Source organism: Aythya ferina (assembly GCF_964211825.1).
Source record: "Aythya ferina genome assembly, chromosome: 2".
In the NCBI taxonomy this organism is placed as follows: Eukaryota; Metazoa; Chordata; class Aves; order Anseriformes; family Anatidae; genus Aythya; species Aythya ferina.
This window is the reverse complement of record NC_140297.1, coordinates 84512737-84532672: the sequence shown is the minus strand read 5'-3', so window position 1 is coordinate 84532672 and position 19936 is coordinate 84512737. Positions and strand designations below refer to the sequence as shown.

The 19936-nt window shown below is 38.8% G+C and overlaps 1 protein-coding gene across 1 annotated transcript in view; it reads right to left on the bottom strand.

The window, feature by feature from the left end:
* The window catches only part of CTNND2 (catenin delta 2), a 642859-nt gene extending 623345 nt beyond the window's left edge, over nt 1-19514 (bottom strand). The window contains exon 1 of the mRNA XM_084509612.1: nt 19126-19514. The gene's annotated coding sequence lies outside the window, so the exon portion shown is untranslated. The remainder of the gene's footprint in view (nt 1-19125) is intronic.
* Between the last annotated feature and the right edge of the window lie 422 nt (nt 19515-19936).

Genomic DNA, 19936 nt, shown 5'->3' with positions numbered 1-19936 from the left:
AAGCTGGAGAAGAAGGTTCTTAATGTGATGACTCCATCTTTGATATACCATCTTACTTTTAAATACATGTCATTACTGCCTACAACCATTTTAAGTCTAGCGAATTTATTTTGAACTACAAATATATGAACATATCCAGATATTTTTGGTATGCATCTAAGGAAAGAGACAACAAAAAATAATGCAAAATTCAGCCCCTCAGAGTGTGCAGCAGGAACAGTTACTAGCCCTCTAAAGCTGTGCTTCTAATGGTGCCCTCTTCACCACTAGCTGCAGCTGATTGGCAGTGACATTGTTGATACACAGTTCAGCTGGCGAGGTTTCATCATATTTCATATGTTTAACAGCTATTAAGCAGTGTTTCTTAAAAATCTTGTCTCCTTTCTCTTGAAATATGCTTTCATGTCAAGAAATCAATTAGGAATAAGTATTTAATGAAACTGTTCCTTAAGCTTTTGTCTTTACCATTAAAGCCTATATATATATATATATATATACACATTTATACATATATAAAATTATATTTAAACAGGTACAATGTTAAAAGTACCTGTTTTTTTTTTTTTTTTTTTTTTTTTTTAAACAAACCTGGCAATGAAGCTCACAGTCTAGGGCAAGATTACAAGTGAGAAAGGAATTGGTAAATATATAACTTGTAGACATCTAGTCTTGGTCAAATAAACCGTATCTTAATGTGTGATCTATGCAACATTAGAAACATCGTGTGCTCTTCCAGTATGGAGAAATTATGAACTAAAATTAAATATGTTTAAAAAATCCAAAACCGGACCTGTCAGCCATACAGATATTGCCTACTATAAAAAGAAAACACACTCAAAAATGACTATCATCACAGAGTAGAAAGACTTCTGAACCAACATTAAAGGAACAGTCATTTAAGGCACATGAATTACTGGTATAGCAGGAAGACCTTTCAGGAACTGAACTCTGACCTACAATTATGCACTTCTGACATCAATACCAGAGGACCTAGGAAGTTCTTTAACCGAAAGCAGGTTTGGGGCACCCTCTAGAGGTTTTGCTCCCACAGAGGAACAGTTCAGAAGAAACTTAACTTTCATAGAATCTGGGAGTTTAAGATCCAAAACTGCAGCCTTAAACAAATGCAGACTGATACGAAAAGGTTTGTTCTAGAGTGAAAAAGCAATGCACCAGAAGAACAACTCTGTTTTCAATCTGTGTAATCAGATTGCTTGCCCCATTCAATTAGACCAGGTCTACTGGGTCTATATAATCAAAAACTAGAAAGACACATTGCTACTATTACTCTTCTGTTGGAAATCAAGAGGAACCTCTTTTCCATCACATGAAAGTTTCTAATACTACAGAGTTTAACTTATGTAATGAGAAAAGAAACCAAAGACAATGAACAAAATAACAGATCATCTATCTATGCAATGCTTTAAAATAAAATTCCATACCTTTAGCATCACACAGATTTTGTTGGATTTTTATTTCTTATAAGGTGTAATATAAATGTTGTGAATGTTCTCTGAATAAAAACAGTATTAATCATTTAATCTGCTATTACATTCATCCAGACATTTTGCCCACCACTTCCTCCCAAACCTTGTCCATACAAAATACAAAGGGGAAAAGGACTTTCTACTACAAATCTACTTGATGCTTCCTGAGTTTTTGATCAAACTGATGCTAGGATGAAACTTCTTAGAACATATATTGATGAACAGTCTGTTTGAATCTTGGTGGATCATGCTCTCCGGGTCCAAGACAAATGTGTTCAAACAAAGCATTAATTTTCTGTTATTATCCTACAAGTCTGAAAATACAGGGTGTTTCAACTCGTTATGCTGCTTTGAGCAACTTCCTCAAAATAAAGAAGAAAACAATAGCTCATTTAAGATGCTTCATTATGAACAGAAAAAAGGAAAAAAATCTGAATATTAAAGAGACATTTCCTACCATCAGTGATACCACAAACATGTAGGTTCCAACTGTGAGGTGTTTATTTTTAGGATAGTTTGAAACTGCAAGCCATTAATGCAAAGCTTTCTAACTCACACTACTGATGTTCTGCCAAAAATATTTATACTTACTTTTGTTAGGAAAGCAAATCAAAACCACTTGGATTAGTGTTCAGAATATCACAGCAGCAACAGAAGAAAGTGAGTACAAAACACACTTTGCCAGTTCCACTATCAGAGTAATTTGAGACATACACATCACTTTATTCAAAGCAGACTGCCCTATCAGTCACAGGTAAAACCAAATGAAGACCAATCACTAATAAAATCAGAGTATCTGCTTCAGAGAAAACTGTAATAAGATTCTTGAAATGTCTTGATGATGGCTCCTCAGGGATCCAGCTCTAGCTATCGTGTATTTTGAATTTCAGGAATTTAGTTCTTGAACGTAGAAGAGCTGGTCTTAGGCAAGGCTGAATGATGCTCCCACAGGCAGCCTTACTGCTGGCATTTGGGCCCTACTAGAAACTATGCAAAGCTTTGAGCTCCTTTACAAACTGTTACATCCAAGTTCTCAGGTAGCATTGGAACACTGCTTTGCTATTTGTCTACCAAGACATTTCTCCTGCACACAGGACAGCCTACAGTAACCAATGCATATGACATCCTTGGGACAATTAATGCATCCAGTGTTGAATACTAACACTGGAACTCAAGTTCACAGAGCAATGAGAATTGCCTACTGTGTCAAAAGCAAGCATCTGATGGAACACATCAGGCCTATACTCGATCCCCTTTCCCTAGCCCCAAACAGCTTCTATTCCCAGTTTAAAACTTTGTTCCTCATTTGAAATCAAGTAACAGTTAAATAGATGTTGCAGCCCACTAATACCTGAATTTCTCTTTGGCAGATACCAAAGCAGAAGAAGTTAAAGAACAGTTGAGGATTACCTAAAATTGCATCAGAACTGGGCACAGCTCTCCAGATGTGACCCTATCAGTACTGAGCAGAGGGAAGAACCACTTCCCTCCACATCCCAATGATGCTTTTCCTAATACAACCCAGGAGACTGTTGGTTGTCTTTGCCATAAGAGCACACTGCTGGCTCATGTTCAACTTCTTATCCACTAGGACCTCTGGGTCCTAGACGGAGGCTCAAGATGTTACTCCTACCCACAAGCAGAGCTTGGCTTTCTGCCTTTGTTAGAACTTCATGAGGTTCCTGTCAGCCCATTTCTCCATCTTGTCAACACCTCTCTGAATAGCTGCACAGTTATCTGGTATATAAACCAGTCTTCACAGTTTTGAATCATCTGGGAACTTGCTGACAGCGTATGTGTTCCATAACCCAGATTATTAACAATAGCGTTAGACAATAAAGGATCCAGTATTGATCCCTGGAGTACACCATTAGCAGCCTCCTGCTGGACTTCATGCTGCTTACCATTACTCTTTGAGCCCAGTGATTCAGACAGGTTTCAGTCCACGTTACTGTCAATTTATCTAACCCATACTTCAAAAGGTTGTCTACCACAATGATGTGTGATACTGTCAAAAGCCTTACTAAAGTTGAGATAAATGCTCTCCACTTGTCCACCACAGTCATCTCATTGTAGAAGACTATAAGTCTGGTCAACCATGTTATCTCTTTCACAAATCAATGCTGATTACTTACAATCACCTTCTTCGCCCTTCATGTGTTTGGAAATGATTTACAGGAGGATTTGCTCCATTACTTTCCCGTGGTCTGAAGTGAGGCTGGCTGGCCTGTAGTTCTCCACATCTTCCTTCTTGCCCTTCTTGATGACAGGAGTGACATTTGTTTTCCCCAAGTCCTCGGGGACTTCCCTGATCATCACGACCTTTCACAGATAATTAGAGACTTTAAATCTCCTAAAGCTTGTACTAAAGTAGAAATTTTAATGCACAGATAACATGATGAAGTACATTAACTGCATGTCTTTTTGCAAATGGACATACTGAAAAGCACTGACACATTGGAAAGAGTCCAACAGAGGGCCACCAAGATGATGAAGGGACTGGAGCACCCCTCCTGTGAGGAGATGCTGAAAGATCTGGGACTGCAGCCTGGAGAAGAGGAGGCTCAGGAGGGCTTAACATAAACATTTGAAGGGAGGGTGCAAAGAAGACAGAGCCAAGCAATTTTCAGTTGTGCTCATCTCTGTCCTTCCAACCTAAACCATTCTGCAACTGTGATTCTGTGACTCCTCCACTCCTCAACAGAGAAATACACTGTTGCCTACAGGCTGATTCTGAAGCCAACTCTCTATTAGCATTTGGTCTGTCACAGTGCAAGAATGGATCCAAGTCCATGCTGTGATACACGAAAAAGCCCTACTAGAACCTCCCCAAGATAGCTTTATCTATGTCCAGAGCAATAATGTGATACCACAAAATATCAAGTTACCATAAATTTGAGAAGTAAATTCTGTTTCTCTGTGACTTAGAGCAGCCTGAGCCCTAACTCAGCAAAAAGCAGGATACAAAATAAGTGAGCTAGTAAATGAAAATACAGAAGTACTGAATTATGGAGCAAAATATGTAAGAACAGGAGATGGAGTGATGTCAGGGAAGGGTGCACAACTGTGCAACAGTCTACAAGAAGAAAAAATGTGGAAAAAAAAAGAATCAAAGTCTATCCATCCTCTGAGCACAGAAAATAATTAGTGGATAGAATGGATAAAGGAGATAACACTCTGCAATATCTGCATCTATCGGTAAGCAAACTTATCACCTGGAAACTATGATTTTTAAACTGAAATTTCACTTCAGATTATATCTTTAGGCAATACCATTACCATTCTTATTATATTTACCCTTTTGCAATGTAAGTCATTTATTAACTACACATCTTGTGAATTGTGATCTGACAACCTAGAGGAACAATGAATAGAAAAAAAATGTTTTGAGCAACATCCAGAATATAAATGTATACAAGCTTAATCACCTTAGGAAGATGTATTTAGAATAGTGACATTTAGAAACATTAGAGGACAGATGTTCTAAAACTCAGAACACATTCCAACAGAGCATACTTTAAAGGGTGACTACAAGTATATCAATGTATCTTAGTTGTGAAGGTTAAATTTCTCCAGACAGAACTGTTTTGTTCAGCAAGACTTATTTTATTTTTTTAAGGCAAAATAGCACCAGCTACAAAACCAGAACTTTTTTTTTTTTCCCCATGGATTTCATAAGTTTGACAAGTTTGATTTTTCAAAAACGAATACCACATCAAATAGATTTTTAATTGTGTATTATGTTACTAAGTTATTCCAGAACAATATAGTTCACCAGCCATATCAAAAACATGATTATACAATCCTGGCAAAGTCAAATCTAGACTTGTTGAGACATTTACTTCATTTTAAACACCTTAAATGATAAAGTCAGCTGCTACCTAATACACAAACTACATTTTATTGTCTTGTAATAACATTCTGACACTGATTTTAAAAAGTTGTCTTACCTTGTTGGAGAAACAGTTATTTTGAGTAACCATGTTAGCCTTGAAATATATTCTTTCTTCCTCCCCCAAAATCTTTTCAGTTTCCTTCCGTATGTTATTGTTGCAGGGGAAAAAAAAAAAAAAAAAAAAAAAAAGGTTTCTCATACCTCAGATCCTTACTGAAGCTGATATTAGCTTAAATTTCTTTGAGAAGATGGTGTATTTCATGACACATGACATACCCTAATGAAGGGGAAAAATAAGTCACTGGTTACGTTCCGATCCACTGAGCTAAAACAACAAGCCCAGGCTGCTATGTGGTTTTAACCTTATATTCACACACACACACACAAAAACAAACAAACAAACAAACAAACAAAAATACTAAGAAAATCTAAGAAAAGAACAGTTCCAGGAAATCTTAAAACCTTGGAGGCATTTAAGAAAACAAACAAACAAACAAAAAAAAACAAAACAAAACAAAACAAAAAAAACCCACAAAGAATAGCATTTTATGTTTTGTTAGAGCAAAAGCAAAAAAAGCTGAGAGATTGTCCAAATATTCTAAGGTCTACCTATACCAAGTATTTAGCTGACGGAATCTTTAATTACTTCAACATCAGCTTGACCTCCATTTGATGAAAAAAAAAAAAAAAAAAAAAAAAAAAAAAAAGAGGATATAGAAATCTCAAACATTTGCCCCAATCTTTCTGATGTAGACCACTTGCTTCTTTTTGCTTAAAACTAAAAAAATGAAATGAGGATTGGAAGGAAATTACTACTGGTACCAAGGCAAGGCTTAACCTGATGTTGTCTTTCCACTTCTCTCTCAACACATGATGAAACAATAGCATAAGACCCTTGCTCACAAACGAGTTTAATGCTGCTCCTTACACACTCCACATTAATACAACATTACAGTTACAGACCAGCACGAGAGCTTTATATAGCTTCATTATTCTCACAAAAGAAAGTTCTCACTTAGAAAGTTCTCATTTAGTTTTTTAAACTTCTCATGAGAGAATATCAGTACATTTTACATTCTTCCTCTTTTCCTCTACCCCCCTATTCATTCTGGGGGGAAGGGGGAAGCTGAGTAATGATATTTTGTTTTGGAAAAAAGCCTCCTGGATATGATAAAATGTTACTTGTGAAAATTTCACATGAAGTCAATCAAAAGTTAGTTTTATGCCATCCATGCACTGTTAGCAGTATATCAAGAGACAAGTCTTTGCTTGAGCAAAACTAAAAGAGATGCATGTTCTGGGAGACAGTACATAAGCAACCAGGATCCTGTTTTCATGCTTGTACCTGACCTGTTTTCAACCTTTTTATACATGTTTTCCCTTCAGCAGTTGTGTTAGCTACGTTTTTCGAACTCTTCAGCACAAGGACCATCTGTAAAAATGTTTTGGACAGCACCAGTTCAACAGGGTTGTGATCTAAATTCAGTTGTCAAAACACTGCTGTAGTACAACACAAAAAGCCACCACTATGTTTGATTGCTTAGATGATTGATAAATTAGCATTGCAGTCTGTTACTCCATCTGCATTCTTGCATATGGTCCTTCATATATGGAACCATTAACAAATTTACTGCACGTGATTTTTCCAAACACATGGTTGGACTGAATGGGTTATGTGCCACTGTGCCTACAAAGATACTGCTGAAGCTTCTTTCTGACTTGTTTGTTATAGATTGTAAAAAGTCAGGGATTAACTCAGTTGTTGAGCTCACTCAAAGTGAGAAATGCTGGGATACTCACAACTAGTTTCAACAACTGTTTATTTCAGATCTGTTTTCATAAAAAATTTAGCTCACTGAAATCCAGTCATAATAGGTAAATACACTTCAACTCAAATTTTGGTTCCACATCTGTAAAATGGTTAAAAAAATGTTTGAAATGAGAACTGTGAGCAGGATGACTGAAGGAATTTTCAAGGCCACCTACCACAAGCTAGCCTACATATAAAGTTAGGGACTTCAGCCCCCTTAACAACACCTTTTGCACCATAAAATAATTTCAGCTGTAAACCTTACTTCTACCAAGTAGTATGATGAACTGTTAATATATAACACACATTTGTTAAACAATGGTAGGGCTCACATCCTCCTGAGAGCAGGAGCGATCCCAGATGTCTGAAATGCAAAAATGCAATGAGTTCACAAGGCAACACGATCTTCCATAATATTTTATATAAGCCATTAATGACTCTTTCAAGACAACCAACCAAGAAGTCTTATATAAAAGAGGAAATCTGAAATAAAAAGAATTACAGAAAAAGAATTATAGAATCACTGAATCATCTAGGTTGGAAGAGACATCCAAGATCACCCAGTCCAACCTCTGACCCAACACTAACCAGTCCTCCACTGAACCGTATCACTAAGCTCTACATCTAAATGTATTTTGAAGACCTCCAGGGATGTCTCAACCAATTCGGGCAGCCTACTCCAATGCCTAACAACCTTTTCAGTAGAGAAGCAGTACTGCTTTATACGTTTGTTAAGTTTTGGTTAATATTTGAATGTCTTGTTTAAGCAGTATTAAAAATGCTATTTAAAAAAAAAAAAGGTTCAAACTTCAAAATTTTTGGATGTAGAAATACTCAGACCTTAAATTACAAGCCCCTTATTGTTATTCTCCTCTACAAGTATATGAAAAAAGAGACGAAGATTAAAACATCAGAAACTTCGTGTAATGTCCTATAAATGCATTCAGCAGGGTAAGCCACATTTTGAAAGAAGCTCTATAAAGTGATTTATGTGCAAAGAAGAAAAGGCTTTGTGCTGGCCTTCCTTTCTCTGACTGTTCTTGTGTAATGCAGATGTATAGCTGTGCTTCAGAAAAATACTTTATATCTAGAACCTGGTATTGTGAAATAAATCACAAGTGCCTAACCCTTTCACATAAGCTGCTGTAAATTGCACATTGAGGGAAATAGAATACAAAACTAGAATTATTTTAGTCATCTTCAAACTCCATTGAAGTAGTTGAGGATTTATTGCACTATTACCTCCTTTAGCCAATCCAAAACCAAAAATGAGTCTCAGCTCACACTATTCCAACAGGTAAGGTTCTTGATGTATTACACAGGCATCTGAGATGCTGTAGCTTCCACTGCTGCTGAGGTTGATTTCCCTTCTGAATCAGAACAGCCACTGAAAGCCCATACTACAACAGTTCCACATAGACAATTCTGCCTTTACATATATTCCACCACCTTGATATATGATTTTATTCATTTGCCTCTCTTCTACTACCTAATTAATTTAGTTGATTCACAACATACAATAAGGTTTTAGCCTTTTTCAGTTGTTTCACTGTAAGAAAACTGATATTTTCACTTTAAAAAGAAAGAAAATTAAAGAACATCTATATGAAAAACAAAAGTTACTTTAATTCTCAGACAGCAATCACTCAAATTTGTATGGCTCTCTCTCAAAGAGAGAATGGAGACAGCTACTGTGTCTTTATTAAAAGCTTGCTTATAACCTCTTCTTGCTACTTACTAGACTTGATTGAGTGCAAGTTGATAAAATTTATAAAGACTTCTGGAAAGCACGATTCAGAAAACATCCAAATTCAGAAAAACAAAAGAAACAAGACCTTCTATTTTAGTGGCATTTCACAGGTACTTTCTGATTTCTAGAAAGTAAGATCCAGCTTAAACATTTCTATAGTTTTAGATCTTGCTCTGGGAAATTCACACAATATGCCTGTGAAAAGGGTAACAAAGGCAACCAAATTTAAAATAACTACAAAAACATAGAAGCAGAGTTGTTTTTAAAAACATCACTCAATTCAGACTCAGAAAAATTATATAGGCATTCTATGCAGATGAACAGGTCTTACTAGTCTGAGTTGCAGATGGTTACCACACTTCCTAGTGATAAGAAGGGAAATTTAAGGAGTTCAATTTTCTCTCATCTTTTTATTTGAAAGCTTTATTCAAGTAACAATATTCCACATTTATAAGTGCATTCAACAGACATACAAAAAACTCAATATTTCTGAATGTATTCTGAATACCCAAAGCTTGCAGTACTATCTTCAGATGAACAGAAAAAAGCTGAACCTGTATCATAGCTTATTCCAGATCTGAAGACTAAACCACATCATTGAAGTGTGAAACTCATTAATCCTACTTTCAATGCAAACACTGACAAGTTCTTTGGAAGGTGACAACATCCTAACCTGTATTAACAAGTTTACTAGCACATGGTTTTGGTGGATAGGTAGGCAAGCATGAAAGAAGAGTAGAACCCAAAAGAACAAACTAAAATCACCTTGAATGTGCATCAGGGAAGAAACAGAGCACATACATCTCCAGAGAAACAGCTCAAGAGACTATAGTAAGGATTCACCTGTACCCTTACAATCCACAGTGTAGGACTAATGCATTTCAGAAAGGGGATCAACAGGTATGTAGAACAGTTAGTCAAAGATCTGCACTTTTAACTCTGTAACCTCAAGAGCAATCACTACTCCTTTCCATTCTCCCTCTTACTCCAGTTTCAAGTACAGCTTCACTTTTCTACTAGTACCATCCTTTATGGTCAACTCAGGCTTTTCACACCAGCCACTCATTCTCATTTATTCACCAAAAATATGACTACTGCACAGCAGACAAATTAGACAAATAAAACCAGGTGAAAAAAGCAAATCGTTTTCAGCTACTTGTCAATATATGGTAGTGATTAAACCCACAGTAGAACCAAAAGACCATATTTAAATAAAGATTTATTTGAAAAGTATTTGAAAAATGTAGGTATTTAAACACTATTAATAAATGTAACTATTCCCTACAAGAACACATTTCCATATATTTAGTTACTTGTTTTAAAGGTCTTTGTATTACTTTCTAGAAAGTAATACAATTTATTGACAAGCACTCTACAACATTGGGTAAACAAGCCTTGCACTTTCAGAACCTGACCGTTCTGGAGGTGGGGAAGAATATCTCTGTCAAGTGAATTAGTTAAACAAGCTACCAATGATTTTTTCTTTCTTTCTCCTTCCCACACCTCCATCATCATCCCCCTCCTAGAACTCTTACACATTAGTCAAAGTTGGAAGATGATCATTTGACCCAGTATGGCAAGACTTATAAATAATGAACTATAAGAAAAATTATGAACTAGTACTGAGATTACTCATTCTGCCTGTTTTATGATGCCACTGCAAATACCTGTGATTTTCTTTAAATCAAACAAAAACCCTTACATCATCACAAACATGATATTACAGAGTTATGGAAGAGTCAAGTTGGTGAAAAAATTAAAGAAGGAAAAATATTTCTGACAGAGCTTCATCTTGTAAAGCATAGATCTCCCATTGAATCTGTTGAAATTCTGTTACCTAATTCAATAAGAATATTATTGTTTTTTTCTTGGGGGAGAAACAAAATTGCACAGCTTTGGAGCTTAGTACACATGATATGTAATAAAGATGCAAAAGGAATTTCAATATTTGACGCAGGTGCAGCTAGTTTCATACTTGCTTATAGCATATAAGTAGTGTTGATGCACACAGATCTTAAGCATGTTTGAACTGTTTTGGTTTGGAGTATCTGCACAAATGTCCTGTTATAACTTGTATATTTTTGTGAATAAACACTCTGGAAAACATTTCTAAAGATGTTTACTAGAAATCATCAGATTGGCTCAACTATCTATGTTAAAGGACTGAATCATCATCTTTTTACTTCACTGACAGTACAGCAAGCATGACTTTCAGCCTCTCTGTCCTCACCTTCCTTCCCCCACCATTTTTTTTTTCTTTTTTTGTGACACAGGGAAAAATGCAAAAGCCATTTATATTGCAGAGATTCTTTGGCTACTTGACAAACACCACTGCTCCCAGTCTGCTCTGTCAATAGACCTCCACCAATCTGTCATTTGGGGACCTGAAATATTGTCATCACTGCTGATCAAAAGCCAAGCAGCTCCCTGCTGGATATTTTTAGAGGGGAGACAATGCTGAGAGAGCCTCAAAGAACAATCCATCAGCCATGCCAGCCTGAAGACTCCAGTGCACAGAGAAACACTGTAGAGGAAACCCCTGCTCCTCATAGGCCAGCTGAGACAAGGTTCTGGTTTAAGTGCCCTTCTGCTGAGAGAGCAACCAGGGTCTGCCTTTGGCCATAAGACCCTATAAAGGGACCTCCACCCTTATACTATACAGCACCTTCAAAAATATAGGTAGTTCTACACACACAAAAAGGAAAATCAGGTTCTTTGATGTGACTTTGCCCAGTACACTTTCCAATAGCACCTGCAGCTTCAGGTCAGAGATGCCAGATCTGAAATATACAATGTACCAAAGTTCTGACAGAAGGTCAAGATTATCTGGCATTTAGCTAGTATTAAGTGCCAGATATACTATATTCCTCAAACATTGATGTTGCACTTATCCAAGAGTAAAAAAAAATATTAAAAAAATAATAAAATGAATCTTACTCTGGAAATCAAGTTAAATTGCCTTACTTAATCTAACTGTGCAAAGCTTTAGCCATTCAAAACTAAAACAAAGGCATAAAACATGATCAGAGTATAGAATTTTGGTTTTACCACTCTAAGTCTTCTCAGTTTAAAGCTTTTTATACTAATGCAAAAGAACTTACTAATGCAAAAGAACTAGAAAAAAAAATATTTATTATTTACCACCAAAAATTTATGTCTCTTCAAATTGTCTGGGGACAAAAAAGCAGTGAAACTTACACACACACACTGTACCTCCCAGACAGAGAGAGAAAAGTAAGAATTTAATCCTATAAACTAATTAAAAGGTATTTACAGAGAGGGAGCATTTAGGACAACTGATCAAAACTCAATCTCAGAAAGGCAAAGAGATGTAAGTGTTGTTTTTACATCATACTCCCACATTCCATCCACAGAGTGTAGCTGCTGCACAGACCCAGGCAGGCCTGAAGTGACAGAGAATATAAGGAAGCACTTGTTTCTTTTTGAAATGAGGAGTATTATCCATCCTCTGATAGCTCATTATAACAGTCAGCACTGAGAATTAAGTGGGTAGTATCCCAGAGGAAGCACATAGGAGCTAACGAACTTCCCTAATTTGACCAGAAATGCGTGCTTCAGTATTTGTTTTTACTGCATGAAATGTAATGGCACATTTTAAACACTTATTTACCTCAGTGTATTAAACAGTTGCTTTATAGAATAGTGCACTAAACTTCTTAAATACTTGATGGCCTCTGTTCAATGCTGCCATTTATATGAAAGATTTTTTTGTATGATGAGTGCTTCTAATGCCACTTTTTAAAAATCTGCGATTCTAAACTTACTCTTCGATTAGACATGCATGTTTCTAATTATGTTCAACCTGCTCATCCTTCTTTGAAGTGATGATGTCAGAGTCCACCAAGACCCTTGAGGCTTTGCGCAATAGCGTACTTGTTCTTGCCAAGCTTGTCAGACTTTCATCCAAAAATACATATTTCTGATCCCATAAAAATCTTTATAGGATCATTGTATTTATGCAGGTAAAAAAAAGAGGAAATGACACTACATATCTAAAATAGCATTCAATTATAGCATGCTATATGTCATTAGTAAAATAAAAGCATGTGTACTAGTCAATCCTTAATGAGGTGTGTGCCATTTTACAAATGCTGTTTTTCCCAGAGCAAACCAAACTTCACTTTAAAAAAGGAAAAAGAAAAAAAGAGACATAGCAGAGAAGCACTTGGGAATTAATTTGGTGATCCCTAAGCAAGGCTTCCAACACTGCTACTCTAAATCTTTCTGTTTAGCTTAAATGCCATAAACCTTATTTAATGACATAAACAAAGAAACCAAATGTCAAGCACCTTTAGTTGTTTCTTCATAATGATCATTCTGAGAAAGTATTTTGGCCTTCTATATTATTGACACTGACACAGAAGAGACATGCTTTCGCATATACAAGTTTTTCCATGCACTGCCAGATAACATACTTCAGCATTGCAGTAGAAATCCATACATAAAGCCACATGCTATTTGTAACTCAAGCTTCAGAAATATTTGCAGCAAGAATGGCAAGAATAATGATTCATCAACTACTGTCAACTTGCTTCACTACAGCAAAAGCTTCCCCCCCCCCATTTATTTATTTTTTTTTTAATATCCAAAGCTTGTTCATTCTATTTACTACTTTTGCAAGCAGAGTTGGTCAGACAAGATTAGACACTGAACTGAAAGTCAGGATACCCTGAACAGTTACTTCATCAGAAATATTCAGACAATTTAACAAAATGATTAATCATATTTGACAATTTTTAAAAACGCTCATAGAATGACAGACTGATTTGCAAGAATGCACCACATGATCAATTTTGTGGACCCATTCTAGCACTTATACTGTTTAGGAGTCCAATTCCCACACCTCAAGAAACTTCAGCTTCCAGACCATGCAATCTCCCTCTCAAAGGCACCAAACCATTCTGAAATAAGATGATGCCATTAAGCATGTTCAAAAGCTGCAGTGAAGTTTAGCTGTTGTAAGAAATGTAAGTGAGACAGAGATGATTTCAAAAATGCCTTCAGGTATCTGCTTATTTAAAAAGCTCTATTTCTCTGAAAATTCTGGCATAAAGACAGCAACAAGGCTTGCCCAGACAGGCTTTCCTTTCTGTATTTCTCTAACCTTGAGCCATTTACATTGCTGAAACATTTAAGCTGTTGTTTCCTTAGATAACTGTCCTCTGACCCAGCCTTCTGGGTCAGTCTTTTTTTCAGACATCTCCATATTCAATGTCATGCCATTTTTCATGCAAAAAAAAAAAAAAAAAAAAAAGCTTTTGCCTTTCCCCATGCCAAACAAGTAAGGTAACAGTCAACCTCTTAGGAAGAAGGATGATTATTTTTAAATGTGCAAGTTTGACTTTTACGACAACCTACTTTCTGAGAAAGTGCACGTTCATGAATGAAGAAATCTGATGACTGCCCAGACAGGTACAACATTAGGAGAAGATACCAGAATGCCAGACCTTGCTATGATTCTATGATTGTGCACATTGTTTTCAGAGACCAGCACTCATTGGTATGAGTTAAACTCAGATAAATATAAAATCATTTAAGTGTATATAAAAGGAAATCAACACCACCGACAAAAAGTCTGCTAGCAAGCCAGTAACATGTACGTTCTCAAGTTCCAGTATTTTGTTGGAAAAATATAAACAAAAGTTGTAAGGTTCACATGTTCCATATTCAACACACAGTACGGTGTTTTGTAGATATCCATCTTCAAATATTGTGGAAGTAGCACTCTATAGGGAAACAGGATTTAAAAGATAATACATTCCTCAAAATGTAGCATATAGAGCCTCAAGCCACCCCCCGAGAATCTTGCCAGTCAATCTTCCTTACTGCTTGCTGGTTTTAATATGAAATACATGCCCTTCTAGGACACAGATTACAAATTTAAGTAATTCTAGTGGTGCTAGAAGGTAAAACAATTCTCCACTGCCACACTGAAACTTATTTCCTATTATTTCCCCAAACATTTTAGTGATTTAAATGAAATTAACATGAGATAAACAAATATGTAAAAGTCTCATCCAGCATGTTTAAAAGTATTAAGAAGCTCGTCAAAATTCCTGTTTATGCTACATGCCTAATTTCATTGGTTCCCTTCAAGAATTCAGCCTTATAGGTATATTCTGGTGTTGCTCAATTGAACAATACTTGACTGTGTTAGGACAGAAGAATGTACCTACAGCTGAAAAGGGAGTCCATATATACTAAGCAGACAAAAGTAAGTTTTACTGTCAGTTTCCAAAAGAAGTTCTGTTGACAAAAAGTACTGTATTGTGAAGATTTCAGGAGATGAAGTCAACTGCAAACTTGGTAAGAAAAAAGGGGTGGGGAGAGAAAAAAAATGCAAAATCTTCCCCTAGAGAACATTAGATGAAAAGCCCCTTTGGCTCTCAGATGTTTTAAATTTATATTACTACTTGATGTGGACTCTGCATATTTCTGGCTCCCAAAAAATGAATGAAAACAGGTGAAAAATAATAGTTTGTTATACTGTGAAACTATAATGGTGAATGCAGTAAAACAACCAAATGTAACACCAAATATTGTTATTATATATGGAGATTTTAAGGAGGTTACCACATTCTTAGTAGGTTTGAGAAATATAAAGTTTTAAAATTTCATTAGAAGACTTCCCTCCCTCCCCCCCCCCAAAAAAAAAACAAAACAAAAACTTAAGCAAAACAGGGAGTGACTAAAGGACAAGATAATACATACTCTTCTGCACTTTATGTCTCCTGAAGTTATTGCTTATTACTATAATTGAATTTTGTAAAGCAGAACAGGCAGATTAAGAGCCAGTATGATGCACTAGAAGTTTTCTTGCCAAGAACAATTTCAACAAATATTAAATACTTGCTGTCATAGATAATGTTTCCCCATTTCCTAGTTTTACACCAAACAAGTAACTCATACAAGAAAAAAGAAAATCTGTTAACATAGCTATCATTTTCTATGTAAACAGATACCACATTTCCTTTATATTTATAATGTCCACAATACTGTCAGAGAATCTGGTCAGGCAATCTGCTCTTACAACCCATTCACAACACCAAGTCAGCGCATCCCAAAGAACATAACATAAGAAATTATTTCAGTGTCACTCTCCGTTCAGGCCTCCTTCCAAGTAAACCTAACTACTGAAGTGCCACGAACCAAAGGATTGCGTGGTTTGCAATACACGAGCATAGCTGTCCTACTCAGAGAACTTATATTGAGATAAGATACACTAAGCTCAACATTTTACCATCACATTCTCCCTTAAAAAAGAAGGCAGAAAAACAATGTTTTTGCAGGCATATTGACTTGTCAGAAAAGTCAACCTCTCTTTCAGAAGCAAAAGCATTTTAGTGCTATTTGAGAGTCATTCTGTCATTAAAAAAAAATAAACACATTATATTTAAAAATCCTGCCTCTCTTACAATTACTAATGTTGTGCATAATCAAACTACTAAATTTAATATTGTGCAGTTAAATAATCAACCAAAACACATCCTGTGCTAAGATCTTACTGAGATCTTCAAAAATGAGAGAAGCAATCCACTTAATTTTTGTCAAAGCAAGCTGTAACCAGAAATAGCAAACTTCACAACCTACAAGTGCAATCAATAAGAATCAAAACTACAGGTTCTTATTTAAGAAAATAGTGCCATAATAAATGTGTTTTCCTTATCTTGCTGACAGTCTTGAAAACAGTTGCTTCTAGGAATTGTTGAAAAGTATGTCTGAAATCCTAACAAAGATATGCTGGAATTTTCACAAGTGATAGGCTCTAAAAATCGTATCACACTGAACCATGAAATAGAAAATGTATCTGAAATTTAGTGCAAAATTTAACACTCATGAGTTCTGCTGATTTTGTTATCTGCTCCATTTACATGCCGATCTACAGCCCTACTTAAAAGCATATTTCTTAAAACCCTTAAAATAAGCTGTTCCACCACTTCCTTTGTAGCATAAGTTGATTTTACACATCTTGAGAAACAAACACATTACACCAAATCACAGCCATTAAATTGATACCATCCATCAGCAAAGGTAAATTATGCAAATAAGAATTATGCAAACACTTTTTTTTTAGTTGATACTATTTCTATTTTGTGCAGCTGTCTGTCAGAGTTCATTATGTGAGGACAAAATTATTTTGGGAGCATACTTAAAAGAAAACAACACATAACAAGTCAAAAGCTAGTACCACTGATGAGCTATCTATCACTGCTCAACATGAGCTAATGTACCTGACAAACTGAACTCAAGCACAGTAGCTGGAGTTCCCTCCCAAAAGCATCTTTCTTGCAGTCCACAAAGAGCCATGCAATTGGCATTCAGAAATAAATACTTTGCTTCCTACTGGCAGCTTTGAGAGGTATTTCCTTTGGTGCGTATACACAGCACAGTTCTCTACTCTTCCTCCCCCCCCTCCTCAAAGCTTCTCTTATATAACAGCCTGCAAAAAACATCTCTGAACAGCACAATCGGGATGCGATTGATCACAGAACGCACGAGCCCTGCTTATTTATCACACCCTTCCTTGGTGGTTTAGTTTTAGGGTCAGGGTTGCATCCAAGTAAGTTATGCAAAGCGGTTCACAGAAGCTCTGGGGCTGTTGGGGTCTGAGGCCCACAGGTAGAGCCTGCAGCAGCTTTCCCTGCAGCCCCGCACTTCGCTCCCTTCGTGCCACGTCATTTCTACGCTGACCAACTAACTGAGCTGCTTGGAAAACATCAGGCTGGCCTATGGGAGTTAGATAACTTTATCAGCTCATTTTTCAAGACAGGATGAACACATCCTTAAAGACAGGATGACACAGATATTCTTCCTTCTCTTGGTTTAGCAAAAGCCCACAACAGACTTACATAAACTCCACGCAATCCCAGGTAGTCCTCCCAATACCTTGAGGTACAGCTGTACATCTCCACACAGAGCTACAAACTACAGTTTGGGAGGTTTCATATTTTCACTTTACATACAGACTACCTACATACAGACTGCGAAAAAGCCTGCAAGGTGAAGTTTTTACTTTAATCGTGTTACTACCGGTAGGTATTACCAGGCATACACAGTTTTAGGTGCACAAATATCAGCCACTGCAGCCAATAAAGTTAAGAGCTGGCTGTTTAATGAAGGGCCTCTGCATTTCAACCTATTTTTCTAGAAGTGTCAGCTATTCCCCTATAATGCTTAATCGTGCCACCCTGAATCAGAACAAAGCACACACTACCACTTAAACTGTGAGAAAGAAAATGTCTGAGCACAACAAGACACTGTATTCTAGTCTTTCACATATCCATGCCTCGAGTCCCTCCAGGGGAAATTTAACATGGTTTCTAAAATGATTTCTCCTCGGGGTTTTTCCATATATTTTTTTTCTCTGAGATGCCCGGCCAGATGAATTTGTGTACGACACGCACTGCCTGCGCCGCTGCTGCACCTCCTCTGTGGTGACTTGATTCAGCTGAAGCCACGCTTCGCCCGATCGATGCGAGCACATTACACACCAGAATAAGAGTAAGGTAAGGGTAAAGAAAAGCAAAGCGCCTTTCCTTTCAGCCATTAAATATAGATCAACGGAGCATCGCGCTGCACAGCGCGGCTCCCTTCCCCACCCCCTCCGCCCGCTCCTCGAGCGCAGGATTTCGGGCACGCCGGCTTCAAAGGAGAACCCCCCTCCTCTCCATCATCCCCACCACTGCTCAGGCGACACACGGCCACCCAGACGGCCAGACACACGGACACCCGCAGCCGCCCCAGGCCCATCGCGGCGGCACCTCCCGAGCGGGCTCCGCGCAGGGCCGGGCGCTGCCCCCGCCCGCGGGTCCCCGGCAGCCTTCCTCCTCCTCATCCTCCTGCTGCTGCTTCTGCCGCTCTCCCCCAGCCCGCTGCCGTAACGAGTGCATTAGTGCAGGGCGTCGGGAGGCACGGTGCCGCGGATGCCCTACATAAGCGACGGGCAGCGTATGAAGAAAGGGAGGAAAGGGCTGGGAGGAACGAGGGGAAATAAGGCACTTTGTCACCTCTCCGCTGAAGGCACAAACGCAGCCCAGCCCAGCCCGGCTGCCTCACCGAGGGGAGCAGCGCAGGAGCCCGCACCGAGAAGAAATAACCGCGCAGAGGGAGGAAGACGAAGGAGGGGGGGACCTGGCACCATTACTGTGCCTGCCGTACTCACCGATCGGCGCCGCTTCCCCCTGCTTCCTCCCGAGCAGCCTCCAAAACCCAACAGCAAATCCTCAGTCCAAGGATAGAAAAGGAAAAAAAAAGGGGGGGAGGGGGGGCGAGCGACGGCCCCGGTCTTCACCGCAAGGTCCTGACCTTGCCCAGCTGCAGCACCTTCGGCTTCATCCCCCCCCTCCCCGGTGCGCCCCCGTGAGCGCGCCCAGCCGGCTCCGGGGGGCTCCGCCGCAGGACAGCGGCGGGGCTCGGCCCCCACCGCCCCGCGGGGCGAGGCGCAGGACTGCTGGTGGTGCTGCTGCTGGTACTGCTACTCCTGGTACTGCTGCTGCTGCCGCTGCTTCTCCTGGTGCTGCTGGGGCTGGCGAGGGCTGCGCGGCGGCGCCGTAGCGCAGCGCGCCTGGCGGGCGCACCGGCCGCGGGCTGTGGCCGAAGGAGAGCCGGGCTCCGCCGCAGCATCTGCCGCCGCCGCTCGCTCCCGCCCTCGCCCCTCCCTCCCGCCCCCCTTCCCCGCTCCCCTCCCCGGCAGCAGGAGCGCGGCCGAGCGGGCGGGGCCGCGCCCGGGCCCCCCCGGTGCTGTTGGAGCTGGGCAAGGGGCACGGAGGTGGGGTGGGAGACTGCAACCCGGCCGGGTGGGGGGGGTAAAACTTGAGGCCCGCCGGCACAAAGGGTAAAAGCGGAGAGGAGGCAGGATTTTTATTTATTTATTTTTTTTTTTTAAACGCCCCAGCTCGTTTCTCCCTCAGTTTTCGCTCTGCATCCTTAGGAATCCTCGGGTAGAAAAACCTACCAGGAGTCTCTTTGCGAGC